Genomic DNA, 13,885 nt, shown 5'->3' on the forward strand with positions numbered 1-13,885 from the left:
AACCGTGAAAGGGGCGGGCCCAACAAGGTCCCCTTCATGGGCACTATCACTGCTTGCTGTCAGGGAGGCTGCCAGACAATTTTCCATGCACACTCTGGGCTGGGGGGCAGTCAACCACCAGTACACACAGCAGAACCTAAACCCATACCATTATTGCTAAGCAGCAAGACAGGGGCCCATTGCACTCCCACGGGGCCTTTTTAAATGCAATCCATAACCCGGATTTGCCAGGAACCCTTCTTACTCCTCCTACTTGCATGTGACACTGGGCTTAGGATCTGCATAGGAAACACACACACAAGCACACACCTACCTTTGTTGCCTGCAGATGCCTCCTTGGCTGTCCCCAAACGGTATCAAACCAACACCCACGGGAAGCTGTAAGCATAGAGGACATGCCTGCACCCCATTGGACTTACCTGTGTGGGTTAAATCCGGGTTATTTGACAACCTATGGCGGTGATGGTTCTGCTCAGGCAGAGCAGTGCTGATGCTCCTCATAAAGCTGTCGCTGCTGTGAAGGTTCTAGGTGACATCACAAATCCCTTTGGTTACATACACAACAAAGCTGGGTTGTTGTTGTTTACACTCTGCAAGGCCTGTGGAAGTGAGTGACATCATAGCACTGTAGTTCTGAGGGTTCAAGATGGATGCAACAATCTCCTGTTGCTTCTATGAAGGCCGTAATAGACGACATCACCAAACAGCTCCATAGTCACATACACAGCAAAGGAGAGATGTTGTTTACACCTAGTGATGTCAGTGGTATTGAGTGACATCACAGCACAGTGCTAAGGCTCCTGGGCCTGGACACAGCAGCGGCTGCAATATCTCAACGGAGAATACGTTTATATCTATGTGTGTGTGTGCGCATATATATATATATATATATATATATATATATATATATATATTTCTCCGCCGAAATCACTTTTAAACCCATTTCCACCTTTTTTTCCCTTCTCTTCCTCTTACTTTTTTTTCACGTTTTTTTACGTTTTTCTCCTTTTCGCCTCTTTTCTGGGCGTATTATTCTTCTTTTTCTTCTTTTTTTTCGTCTAATGCATACCCCATCAGTGCAGCAATGCTTATTCAATACCGCCAGCAGATGGAGACACTGGGGGATAATTTTCTAAGGATTTATACTGATTTTTCCTGTCTGAATTTGTCGCACAGAAAGTTGCAGGCCAAATATGTGTGACATTTCTGCGACTTTAGCTTCTAGAGCATTTTTACAACATTATACATAGGTGCTGAATACATAAAAAGCGACTGTTCAGCGACAGACAAGTCGCATCGGCTGAAAGTAGGCCAGAATGTCAGTCCATGTTGGAGCAGGTTTAGATACAGTCTAAAGCATAGATCTCAAAGTCTGTGCACAGAATTTAGCAAGGGCCTCGCACCTTCTGATGCATCAGGTAGGTGCACAATAGCATAGCCTAACCCTCTGTACTTTGGTCTATATTGATGCGGGACATAGACAGCCAGCTGATGACCAATCCATTAGTGCAATGGATGGCTGGAAGCATTTGTCTTTGCCTTTGCAATACCACAGAAGCAATGCATGGTCAATGTACAGCAATGACACACCTGTGTGAACAGCCAGGAGACCCCCCCCCCCCATGTTATGTTACATAGTTACATAGTTAGTACGGTCGAAAAAAGACATATGTCCATCACGTTCAACCAGGGAATTAAGGGGTAGGGGTGTGGCGCGATATTGGGGAAGGGATGAGATTTTATATTTCTTCATAAGCATTAATCTTATTTTGTCAATTAGGAACATTCAGCACCCACCCGCTATCAAGGCAGCTGCCTATCATGTCATGCCCTACCTGCACAGGTGTGCTGGCTACTCAAATGATCCAATTAAGGAGGCCATTTAGTCAGCAGCAGCAGAAGTCCTGTGCCTGGACGCTCCAACAGGGGCCAGACACAAGCAGAAGCAGAAGCAGCAGAAGCAGCAGCAGCACCACCTTTTGTTTTTTGGCTGCAGCAGCAGCAAGGCCCACAGGGCTGGCTAGCTGGCTAGCCAGCAAGCAGGTAGCAATGAAAGTAGGAATCTTTCTTTTTAACCCTGTAAGGGGGTGGTGCACTGTACCCGAAGATACTGCCATATCGGGTCAATGCATAGGGCGACGGAAGCAAGCTTCGAAATCGGCCCCCGTTCTCAAAAATCCATTTAATATATGGTCCCCAGATAGGGGACGTATCAGATATTAAACTGATAAGAACAGATACTACACTTGATCTTAGCCAAAAGGCCGAGAAGCGATAACCGTGAAAGGGGCGGGCCCAACAAGGTCCCCTTCATGGGCACTATCACTGCTTGCTGTCAGGGAGGCTGCCAGACAATTTTCCATGCACACTCTGGGCTGGGGGGCAGTCAACCACCAGTACACACAGCAGAACCTAAACCCATACCATTATTGCTAAGCAGCAAGACAGGGGCCCATTGCACTCCCACGGGGCCTTTTTAAATGCAATCCATAACCCGGATTTGCCAGGAACCCTTCTTACTCCTCCTACTTGCATGTGACACTGGGCTTAGGATCTGCATAGGAAACACACACACAAGCACACACCTACCTTTGTTGCCTGCAGATGCCTCCTTGGCTGTCCCCAAACGGTATCAAACCAACACCCACGGGAAGCTGTAAGCATAGAGGACATGCCTGCACCCCATTGGACTTACCTGTGTGGGTTAAATCCGGGTTATTTGACAACCTATGGCGGTGATGGTTCCGCTCAGGCAGAGCAGTGCTGATGCTCCTCATAAAGCTGTCGCTGCTGTGAAGGTTCTAGGTGACATCACAAATCCCTTTGGTTACATACACAACAAAGCTGGGTTGTTGTTGTTTACACTCTGCAAGGCCTGTGGAAGTGAGTGACATCATAGCACTGTAGTTCTGAGGGTTCAAGATGGATGCAACAATCTCCTGTTGCTTCTATGAAGGCCGTAATAGACGACATCACCAAACAGCTCCATAGTCACATACACAGCAAAGGAGAGATGTTGTTTACACCTAGTGATGTCAGTGGTATTGAGTGACATCACAGCACAGTGCTAAGGCTCCTGGGCCTGGACACAGCAGCGGCTGCAATATCTCAACGGAGAATACGTTTATATCTATGTGTGTGTGTGCGCATATATATATATATATATATATATATATATATATATATATTTCTCCGCCGAAATCACTTTTAAACCCATTTCCACCTTTTTTTCCCTTCTCTTCCTCTTACTTTTTTTTCACGTTTTTTTACGTTTTTCTCCTTTTCGCCTCTTTTCTGGGCGTATTATTCTTCTTTTTCTTCTTTTTTTTCGTCTAATGCATACCCCATCAGTGCAGCAATGCTTATTCAATACCGCCAGCAGATGGAGACACTGGGGGATAATTTTCTAAGGATTTATACTGATTTTTCCTGTCTGAATTTGTCGCACAGAAAGTTGCAGGCCAAATATGTGTGACATTTCTGCGACTTTAGCTTCTAGAGCATTTTTACAACATTATACATAGGTGCTGAATACATAAAAAGCGACTGTTCAGCGACAGACAAGTCGCATCGGCTGAAAGTAGGCCAGAATGTCAGTCCATGTTGGAGCAGGTTTAGATACAGTCTAAAGCATAGATCTCAAAGTCTGTGCACAGAATTTAGCAAGGGCCTCGCACCTTCTGATGCATCAGGTAGGTGCACAATAGCATAGCCTAACCCTCTGTACTTTGGTCTATATTGATGCGGGACATAGACAGCCAGCTGATGACCAATCCATTAGTGCAATGGATGGCTGGAAGCATTTGTCTTTGCCTTTGCAATACCACAGAAGCAATGCATGGTCAATGTACAGCAATGACACACCTGTGTGAACAGCCAGGAGACCCCCCCCCCCCATGTTATGTTACATAGTTACATAGTTAGTACGGTCGAAAAAAGACATATGTCCATCACGTTCAACCAGGGAATTAAGGGGTAGGGGTGTGGCGCGATATTGGGGAAGGGATGAGATTTTATATTTCTTCATAAGCATTAATCTTATTTTGTCAATTAGGAACATTCAGCACCCACCCGCTATCAAGGCAGCTGCCTATCATGTCATGCCCTACCTGCACAGGTGTGCTGGCTACTCAAATGATCCAATTAAGGAGGCCATTTAGTCAGCAGCAGCAGAAGTCCTGTGCCTGGACGCTCCAACAGGGGCCAGACACAAGCAGAAGCAGAAGCAGCAGAAGCAGCAGCAGCACCACCTTTTGTTTTTTGGCTGCAGCAGCAGCAAGGCCCACAGGGCTGGCTAGCTGGCTAGCCAGCAAGCAGGTAGCAATGAAAGTAGGAATCTTTCTTTTTAACCCTGTAAGGGGGTGGTGCACTGTACCCAAAGATACTGCCATATCGGGTCAATGCATAGGGCGACGGAAGCAAGCTTCGAAATCGGCCCCCGTTCTCAAAAATCCATTTAATATATGGTCCCCAGATAGGGGACGTATCAGATATTAAACTGATAAGAACAGATACTACACTTGATCTTAGCCAAAAGGCCGAGAAGCGATAACCGTGAAAGGGGCGGGCCCAACAAGGTCCCCTTCATGGGCACTATCACTGCTTGCTGTCAGGGAGGCTGCCAGACAATTTTCCATGCACACTCTGGGCTGGGGGGCAGTCAACCACCAGTACACACAGCAGAACCTAAACCCATACCATTATTGCTAAGCAGCAAGACAGGGGCCCATTGCACTCCCACGGGGCCTTTTTAAATGCAATCCATAACCCGGATTTGCCAGGAACCCTTCTTACTCCTCCTACTTGCATGTGACACTGGGCTTAGGATCTGCATAGGAAACACACACACAAGCACACACCTACCTTTGTTGCCTGCAGATGCCTCCTTGGCTGTCCCCAAACGGTATCAAACCAACACCCACGGGAAGCTGTAAGCATAGAGGACATGCCTGCACCCCATTGGACTTACCTGTGTGGGTTAAATCCGGGTTATTTGACAACCTATGGCGGTGATGGTTCTGCTCAGGCAGAGCAGTGCTGATGCTCCTCATAAAGCTGTCGCTGCTGTGAAGGTTCTAGGTGACATCACAAATCCCTTTGGTTACATACACAACAAAGCTGGGTTGTTGTTGTTTACACTCTGCAAGGCCTGTGGAAGTGAGTGACATCATAGCACTGTAGTTCTGAGGGTTCAAGATGGATGCAACAATCTCCTGTTGCTTCTATGAAGGCCGTAATAGACGACATCACCAAACAGCTCCATAGTCACATACACAGCAAAGGAGAGATGTTGTTTACACCTAGTGATGTCAGTGGTATTGAGTGACATCACAGCACAGTGCTAAGGCTCCTGGGCCTGGACACAGCAGCGGCTGCAATATCTCAACGGAGAATACGTTTATATCTATGTGTGTGTGTGCGCATATATATATATATATATATATATATATATATATATTTCTCCGCCGAAATCACTTTTAAACCCATTTCCACCTTTTTTTCCCTTCTCTTCCTCTTACTTTTTTTTCACGTTTTTTTACGTTTTTCTCCTTTTCGCCTCTTTTCTGGGCGTATTATTCTTCTTTTTCTTCTTTTTTTTCGTCTAATGCATACCCCATCAGTGCAGCAATGCTTATTCAATACCGCCAGCAGATGGAGACACTGGGGGATAATTTTCTAAGGATTTATACTGATTTTTCCTGTCTGAATTTGTCGCACAGAAAGTTGCAGGCCAAATATGTGTGACATTTCTGCGACTTTAGCTTCTAGAGCATTTTTACAACATTATACATAGGTGCTGAATACATAAAAAGCGACTGTTCAGCGACAGACAAGTCGCATCGGCTGAAAGTAGGCCAGAATGTCAGTCCATGTTGGAGCAGGTTTAGATACAGTCTAAAGCATAGATCTCAAAGTCTGTGCACAGAATTTAGCAAGGGCCTCGCACCTTCTGATGCATCAGGTAGGTGCACAATAGCATAGCCTAACCCTCTGTACTTTGGTCTATATTGATGCGGGACATAGACAGCCAGCTGATGACCAATCCATTAGTGCAATGGATGGCTGGAAGCATTTGTCTTTGCCTTTGCAATACCACAGAAGCAATGCATGGTCAATGTACAGCAATGACACACCTGTGTGAACAGCCAGGAGACCCCCCCCCCCATGTTATGTTACATAGTTACATAGTTAGTACGGTCGAAAAAAGACATATGTCCATCACGTTCAACCAGGGAATTAAGGGGTAGGGGTGTGGCGCGATATTGGGGAAGGGATGAGATTTTATATTTCTTCATAAGCATTAATCTTATTTTGTCAATTAGGAACATTCAGCACCCACCCGCTATCAAGGCAGCTGCCTATCATGTCATGCCCTACCTGCACAGGTGTGCTGGCTACTCAAATGATCCAATTAAGGAGGCCATTTAGTCAGCAGCAGCAGAAGTCCTGTGCCTGGACGCTCCAACAGGGGCCAGACACAAGCAGAAGCAGAAGCAGCAGAAGCAGCAGCAGCACCACCTTTTGTTTTTTGGCTGCAGCAGCAGCAAGGCCCACAGGGCTGGCTAGCTGGCTAGCCAGCAAGCAGGTAGCAATGAAAGTAGGAATCTTTCTTTTTAACCCTGTAAGGGGGTGGTGCACTGTACCCGAAGATACTGCCATATCGGGTCAATGCATAGGGCGACGGAAGCAAGCTTCGAAATCGGCCCCCGTTCTCAAAAATCCATTTAATATATGGTCCCCAGATAGGGGACGTATCAGATATTAAACTGATAAGAACAGATACTACACTTGATCTTAGCCAAAAGGCCGAGAAGCGATAACCGTGAAAGGGGCGGGCCCAACAAGGTCCCCTTCATGGGCACTATCACTGCTTGCTGTCAGGGAGGCTGCCAGACAATTTTCCATGCACACTCTGGGCTGGGGGGCAGTCAACCACCAGTACACACAGCAGAACCTAAACCCATACCATTATTGCTAAGCAGCAAGACAGGGGCCCATTGCACTCCCACGGGGCCTTTTTAAATGCAATCCATAACCCGGATTTGCCAGGAACCCTTCTTACTCCTCCTACTTGCATGTGACACTGGGCTTAGGATCTGCATAGGAAACACACACACAAGCACACACCTACCTTTGTTGCCTGCAGATGCCTCCTTGGCTGTCCCCAAACGGTATCAAACCAACACCCACGGGAAGCTGTAAGCATAGAGGACATGCCTGCACCCCATTGGACTTACCTGTGTGGGTTAAATCCGGGTTATTTGACAACCTATGGCGGTGATGGTTCTGCTCAGGCAGAGCAGTGCTGATGCTCCTCATAAAGCTGTCGCTGCTGTGAAGGTTCTAGGTGACATCACAAATCCCTTTGGTTACATACACAACAAAGCTGGGTTGTTGTTGTTTACACTCTGCAAGGCCTGTGGAAGTGAGTGACATCATAGCACTGTAGTTCTGAGGGTTCAAGATGGATGCAACAATCTCCTGTTGCTTCTATGAAGGCCGTAATAGACGACATCACCAAACAGCTCCATAGTCACATACACAGCAAAGGAGAGATGTTGTTTACACCTAGTGATGTCAGTGGTATTGAGTGACATCACAGCACAGTGCTAAGGCTCCTGGGCCTGGACACAGCAGCGGCTGCAATATCTCAACGGAGAATACGTTTATATCTATGTGTGTGTGTGCGCATATATATATATATATATATATATATATATATATATATATATATATTTCTCCGCCGAAATCACTTTTAAACCCATTTCCACCTTTTTTTCCCTTCTCTTCCTCTTACTTTTTTTTCACGTTTTTTTACGTTTTTCTCCTTTTCGCCTCTTTTCTGGGCGTATTATTCTTCTTTTTCTTCTTTTTTTTCGTCTAATGCATACCCCATCAGTGCAGCAATGCTTATTCAATACCGCCAGCAGATGGAGACACTGGGGGATAATTTTCTAAGGATTTATACTGATTTTTCCTGTCTGAATTTGTCGCACAGAAAGTTGCAGGCCAAATATGTGTGACATTTCTGCGACTTTAGCTTCTAGAGCATTTTTACAACATTATACATAGGTGCTGAATACATAAAAAGCGACTGTTCAGCGACAGACAAGTCGCATCGGCTGAAAGTAGGCCAGAATGTCAGTCCATGTTGGAGCAGGTTTAGATACAGTCTAAAGCATAGATCTCAAAGTCTGTGCACAGAATTTAGCAAGGGCCTCGCACCTTCTGATGCATCAGGTAGGTGCACAATAGCATAGCCTAACCCTCTGTACTTTGGTCTATATTGATGCGGGACATAGACAGCCAGCTGATGACCAATCCATTAGTGCAATGGATGGCTGGAAGCATTTGTCTTTGCCTTTGCAATACCACAGAAGCAATGCATGGTCAATGTACAGCAATGACACACCTGTGTGAACAGCCAGGAGACCCCCCCCCCCCATGTTATGTTACATAGTTACATAGTTAGTACGGTCGAAAAAAGACATATGTCCATCACGTTCAACCAGGGAATTAAGGGGTAGGGGTGTGGCGCGATATTGGGGAAGGGATGAGATTTTATATTTCTTCATAAGCATTAATCTTATTTTGTCAATTAGGAACATTCAGCACCCACCCGCTATCAAGGCAGCTGCCTATCATGTCATGCCCTACCTGCACAGGTGTGCTGGCTACTCAAATGATCCAATTAAGGAGGCCATTTAGTCAGCAGCAGCAGAAGTCCTGTGCCTGGACGCTCCAACAGGGGCCAGACACAAGCAGAAGCAGAAGCAGCAGAAGCAGCAGCAGCACCACCTTTTGTTTTTTGGCTGCAGCAGCAGCAAGGCCCCACAGGGCTGGCTAGCTGGCTAGCCAGCAAGCAGGTAGCAATGAAAGTAGGAATCTTTCTTTTTAACCCTGTAAGGGGGTGGTGCACTGTACCCGAAGATACTGCCATATCGGGTCAATGCATAGGGCGACGGAAGCAAGCTTCGAAATCGGCCCCCGTTCTCAAAAATCCATTTAATATATGGTCCCCAGATAGGGGACGTATCAGATATTAAACTGATAAGAACAGATACTACACTTGATCTTAGCCAAAAGGCCGAGAAGCGATAACCGTGAAAGGGGCGGGCCCAACAAGGTCCCCTTCATGGGCACTATCACTGCTTGCTGTCAGGGAGGCTGCCAGACAATTTTCCATGCACACTCTGGGCTGGGGGGCAGTCAACCACCAGTACACACAGCAGAACCTAAACCCATACCATTATTGCTAAGCAGCAAGACAGGGGCCCATTGCACTCCCACGGGGCCTTTTTAAATGCAATCCATAACCCGGATTTGCCAGGAACCCTTCTTACTCCTCCTACTTGCATGTGACACTGGGCTTAGGATCTGCATAGGAAACACACACACAAGCACACACCTACCTTTGTTGCCTGCAGATGCCTCCTTGGCTGTCCCCAAATGGTATCAAACCAACACCCACGGGAAGCTGTAAGCATAGAGGACATGCCTGCACCCCATTGGACTTACCTGTGTGGGTTAAATCCGGGTTATTTGACAACCTATGGCGGTGATGGTTCTGCTCAGGCAGAGCAGTGCTGATGCTCCTCATAAAGCTGTCGCTGCTGTGAAGGTTCTAGGTGACATCACAAATCCCTTTGGTTACATACACAACAAAGCTGGGTTGTTGTTGTTTACACTCTGCAAGGCCTGTGGAAGTGAGTGACATCATAGCACTGTAGTTCTGAGGGTTCAAGATGGATGCAACAATCTCCTGTTGCTTCTATGAAGGCCGTAATAGACGACATCACCAAACAGCTCCATAGTCACATACACAGCAAAGGAGAGATGTTGTTTACACCTAGTGATGTCAGTGGTATTGAGTGACATCACAGCACAGTGCTAAGGCTCCTGGGCCTGGACACAGCAGCGGCTGCAATATCTCAACGGAGAATACGTTTATATCTATGTGTGTGTGTGCGCATATATATATATATATATATATATATATATATATATTTCTCCGCCGAAATCACTTTTAAACCCATTTCCACCTTTTTTTCCCTTCTCTTCCTCTTACTTTTTTTTCACGTTTTTTTTACGTTTTTCTCTCCTTTTCGCCTCTTTTCTGGGCGTATTATTCTTCTTTTTCTTCTTTTTTTTCGTCTAATGCATACCCCATCAGTGCAGCAATGCTTATTCAATACCGCCAGCAGATGGAGACACTGGGGGATAATTTTCTAAGGATTTATACTGATTTTTCCTGTCTGAATTTGTCGCACAGAAAGTTGCAGGCCAAATATGTGTGACATTTCTGCGACTTTAGCTTCTAGAGCATTTTTACAACATTATACATAGGTGCTGAATACATAAAAAAGCGACTGTTCAGCGACAGACAAGTCGCATCGGCTGAAAGTAGGCCAGAATGTCAGTCCATGTTGGAGCAGGTTTAGATACAGTCTAAAGCATAGATCTCAAAGTCTGTGCACAGAATTTAGCAAGGGCCTCGCACCTTCTGATGCATCAGGTAGGTGCACAATAGCATAGCCTAACCCTCTGTACTTTGGTCTATATTGATGCGGGACATAGACAGCCAGCTGATGACCAATCCATTAGTGCAATGGATGGCTGGAAGCATTTGTCTTTGCCTTTGCAATACCACAGAAGCAATGCATGGTCAATGTACAGCAATGACACACCTGTGTGAACAGCCAGGAGACCCCCCCCCCCCCCCCCCCCCCCATGTTATGTTACATAGTTACATAGTTAGTACGGTCGAAAAAAGACATATGTCCATCAAGTTCAACCAGGGAATTAAGGGGTAGGGGTGTGGCGCGATATTGGGGAAGGGATGAGATTTTATATTTCTTCATAAGCATTAATCTTATTTTGTCAATTAGGAACATTCAGCACCCACCCGCTATCAAGGCAGCTGCCTATCATGTCATGCCCTACCTGCACAGGTGTGCTGGCTACTCAAATGATCCAATTAAGGAGGCCATTTAGTCAGCAGCAGCAGAAGTCCTGTGCCTGGACGCTCCAACAGGGGCCAGACACAAGCAGAAGCAGAAGCAGCAGAAGCAGCAGCAGCACCACCTTTTGTTTTTTGGCTGCAGCAGCAGCAAGGCCCACAGGGCTGGCTAGCTGGCTAGCCAGCAAGCAGGTAGCAATGAAAGTAGGAATCTTTCTTTTTAACCCTGTAAGGGGGTGGTGCACTGTACCCGAAGATACTGCCATATCGGGTCAATGCATAGGGCGACGGAAGCAAGCTTCGAAATCGGCCCCCGTTCTCAAAAATCCATTTAATATATGGTCCCCCAGATAGGGGACGTATCAGATATTAAACTGATAAGAACAGATACTACACTTGATCTTAGCCAAAAGGCCGAGAAGCGATAACCGTGAAAGGGGCGGGCCCAACAAGGTCCCCTTCATGGGCACTATCACTGCTTGCTGTCAGGGAGGCTGCCAGACAATTTTCCATGCACACTCTGGGCTGGGGGGCAGTCAACCACCAGTACACACAGCAGAACCTAAACCCATACCATTATTGCTAAGCAGCAAGACAGGGGCCCATTGCACTCCCACGGGGCCTTTTTAAATGCAATCCATAACCCGGATTTGCCAGGAACCCTTCTTACTCCTCCTACTTGCATGTGACACTGGGCTTAGGATCTGCATAGGAAACACACACACAAGCACACACCTACCTTTGTTGCCTGCAGATGCCTCCTTGGCTGTCCCCAAACGGTATCAAACCAACACCCACTGGAAGCTGTAAGCATAGAGGACATGCCTGCACCCCATTGGACTTACCTGTGTGGGTTAAATCCGGGTTATTTGACAACCTATGGCGGTGATGGTTCTGCTCAGGCAGAGCAGTGCTGATGCTCCTCATAAAGCTGTCGCTGCTGTGAAGGTTCTAGGTGACATCACAAATCCCTTTGGTTACATACACAACAAAGCTGGGTTGTTGTTGTTTACACTCTGCAAGGGCCTGTGGAAGTGAGTGACATCATAGCACTGTAGTTCTGAGGGTTCAAGATGGATGCAACAATCTCCTGTTGCTTCTATGAAGGCCGTAATAGACGACATCACCAAACAGCTCCATAGTCACATACACAGCAAAGGAGAGATGTTGTTTACACCTAGTGATGTCAGTGGTATTGAGTGACATCACAGCACAGTGCTAAGGCTCCTGGGCCTGGACACAGCAGCGGCTGCAATATCTCAACGGAGAATACGTTTATATCTATGTGTGTGTGTGCGCATATATATATATATATATATATATATATATATATATATATATATATATTTCTCCGCCGAAATCACTTTTAAACCCATTTCCACCTTTTTTTCCCCTTCTCTTCCTCTTACTTTTTTTTTCACGTTTTTTTACGTTTTTCTCCTTTTCGCCTCTTTTCTGGGCGTATTATTCTTCTTTTTCTTCTTTTTTTTCGTCTAATGCATACCCCATCAGTGCAGCAATGCTTATTCAATACCGCCAGCAGATGGAGACACTGGGGGATAATTTTCTAAGGATTTATACTGATTTTTCCTGTCTGAATTTGTCGCACAGAAAGTTGCAGGCCAAATATGTGTGACATTTCTGCGACTTTAGCTTCTAGAGCATTTTTACAACATTATACATAGGTGCTGAATACATAAAAAGCGACTGTTCAGCGACAGACAAGTCGCATCGGCTGAAAGTAGGCCAGAATGTCAGTCCATGTTGGAGCAGGTTTAGATACAGTCTAAAGCATAGATCTCAAAGTCTGTGCACAGAATTTAGCAAGGGCCTCGCACCTTCTGATGCATCAGGTAGGTGCACAATAGCATAGCCTAACCCTCTGTACTTTGGTCTATATTGATGCGGGACATAGACAGCCAGCTGATGACCAATCCATTAGTGCAATGGATGGCTGGAAGCATTTGTCTTTGCCTTTGCAATACCACAGAAGCAATGCATGGTCAATGTACAGCAATGACACACCTGTGTGAACAGCCAGGAGACCCCCCCCCCCCCCCCCCCCCCCATGTTATGTTACATAGTTACATAGTTAGTACGGTCGAAAAAAGACATATGTCCATCACGTTCAACCAGGGAATTAAGGGGTAGGGGTGTGGCGCGATATTGGGGAAGGGATGAGATTTTATATTTCTTCATAAGCATTAATCTTATTTTGTCAATTAGGAACATTCAGCACCCACCCGCTATCAAGGCAGCTGCCTATCATGTCATGCCCTACCTGCACAGGTGTGCTGGCTACTCAAATGATCCAATTAAGGAGGCCATTTAGTCAGCAGCAGCAGAAGTCCTGTGCCTGGACGCTCCAACAGGGGCCAGACACAAGCAGAAGCAGAAGCAGCAGAAGCAGCAGCAGCACCACCTTTTGTTTTTTGGCTGCAGCAGCAGCAAGGCCCACAGGGCTGGCTAGCTGGCTAGCCAGCAAGCAGGTAGCAATGAAAGTAGGAATCTTTCTTTTTAACCCTGTAAGGGGGTGGTGCACTGTACCCGAAGATACTGCCATATCGGGTCAATGCATAGGGCGACGGAAGCAAGCTTCGAAATCGGCCCCCGTTCTCAAAAATCCATTTAATATATGGTCCCCAGATAGGGGACGTATCAGATATTAAACTGATAAGAACAGATACTACACTTGATCTTAGCCAAAAGGCCGAGAAGCGATAACCGTGAAAGGGGCGGGCCCAACAAGGTCCCCTTCATGGGCACTATCACTGCTTGCTGTCAGGGAGGCTGCCAGACAATTTTCCATGCACACTCTGGGCTGGGGGGCAGTCAACCACCAGTACACACAGCAGAACCTAAACCCATACCATTATTGCTAAGCAGCAAGACAGGGGCCCATTGCACTCCCACGGGGCCTTTTTA

General features: G+C 46.4%; 6 non-coding genes across 6 annotated transcripts; all 6 read right to left on the bottom strand.

Annotated features, from left to right (window-relative positions):
- Positions 1-2,085: 2,085 nt before the first annotated feature.
- On the bottom strand, positions 2,086-2,276 carry LOC130347387 (U2 spliceosomal RNA). The gene has a single exon (XR_008885327.1). It is a non-coding gene; the product is annotated as a U2 spliceosomal RNA (small nuclear RNA).
- A 2,083-nt stretch (positions 2,277-4,359) lies between these two features.
- LOC130347424 (U2 spliceosomal RNA) lies at positions 4,360-4,550 on the bottom strand. The gene has a single exon (XR_008885360.1). It is a non-coding gene; the product is annotated as a U2 spliceosomal RNA (small nuclear RNA).
- Positions 4,551-6,628: 2,078 nt separating this feature from the next.
- LOC130347388 (U2 spliceosomal RNA) lies at positions 6,629-6,819 on the bottom strand. The gene has a single exon (XR_008885328.1). It is a non-coding gene; the product is annotated as a U2 spliceosomal RNA (small nuclear RNA).
- A 2,090-nt stretch (positions 6,820-8,909) lies between these two features.
- On the bottom strand, positions 8,910-9,100 carry LOC130347389 (U2 spliceosomal RNA). The gene has a single exon (XR_008885329.1). It is a non-coding gene; the product is annotated as a U2 spliceosomal RNA (small nuclear RNA).
- Positions 9,101-11,194: 2,094 nt separating this feature from the next.
- On the bottom strand, positions 11,195-11,386 carry LOC130347426 (U2 spliceosomal RNA). Its single transcript, XR_008885362.1, has one exon. It is a non-coding gene; the product is annotated as a U2 spliceosomal RNA (small nuclear RNA).
- Positions 11,387-13,491: 2,105 nt separating this feature from the next.
- LOC130347390 (U2 spliceosomal RNA) lies at positions 13,492-13,682 on the bottom strand. Its single transcript, XR_008885330.1, has one exon. It is a non-coding gene; the product is annotated as a U2 spliceosomal RNA (small nuclear RNA).
- Positions 13,683-13,885: the final 203 nt, after the last annotated feature.

The sequence above is a fragment of the Hyla sarda genome, unplaced genomic scaffold, assembly GCF_029499605.1.
Source record: "Hyla sarda isolate aHylSar1 unplaced genomic scaffold, aHylSar1.hap1 scaffold_837, whole genome shotgun sequence".
Classification (NCBI taxonomy): domain Eukaryota; kingdom Metazoa; phylum Chordata; class Amphibia; order Anura; family Hylidae; genus Hyla; species Hyla sarda.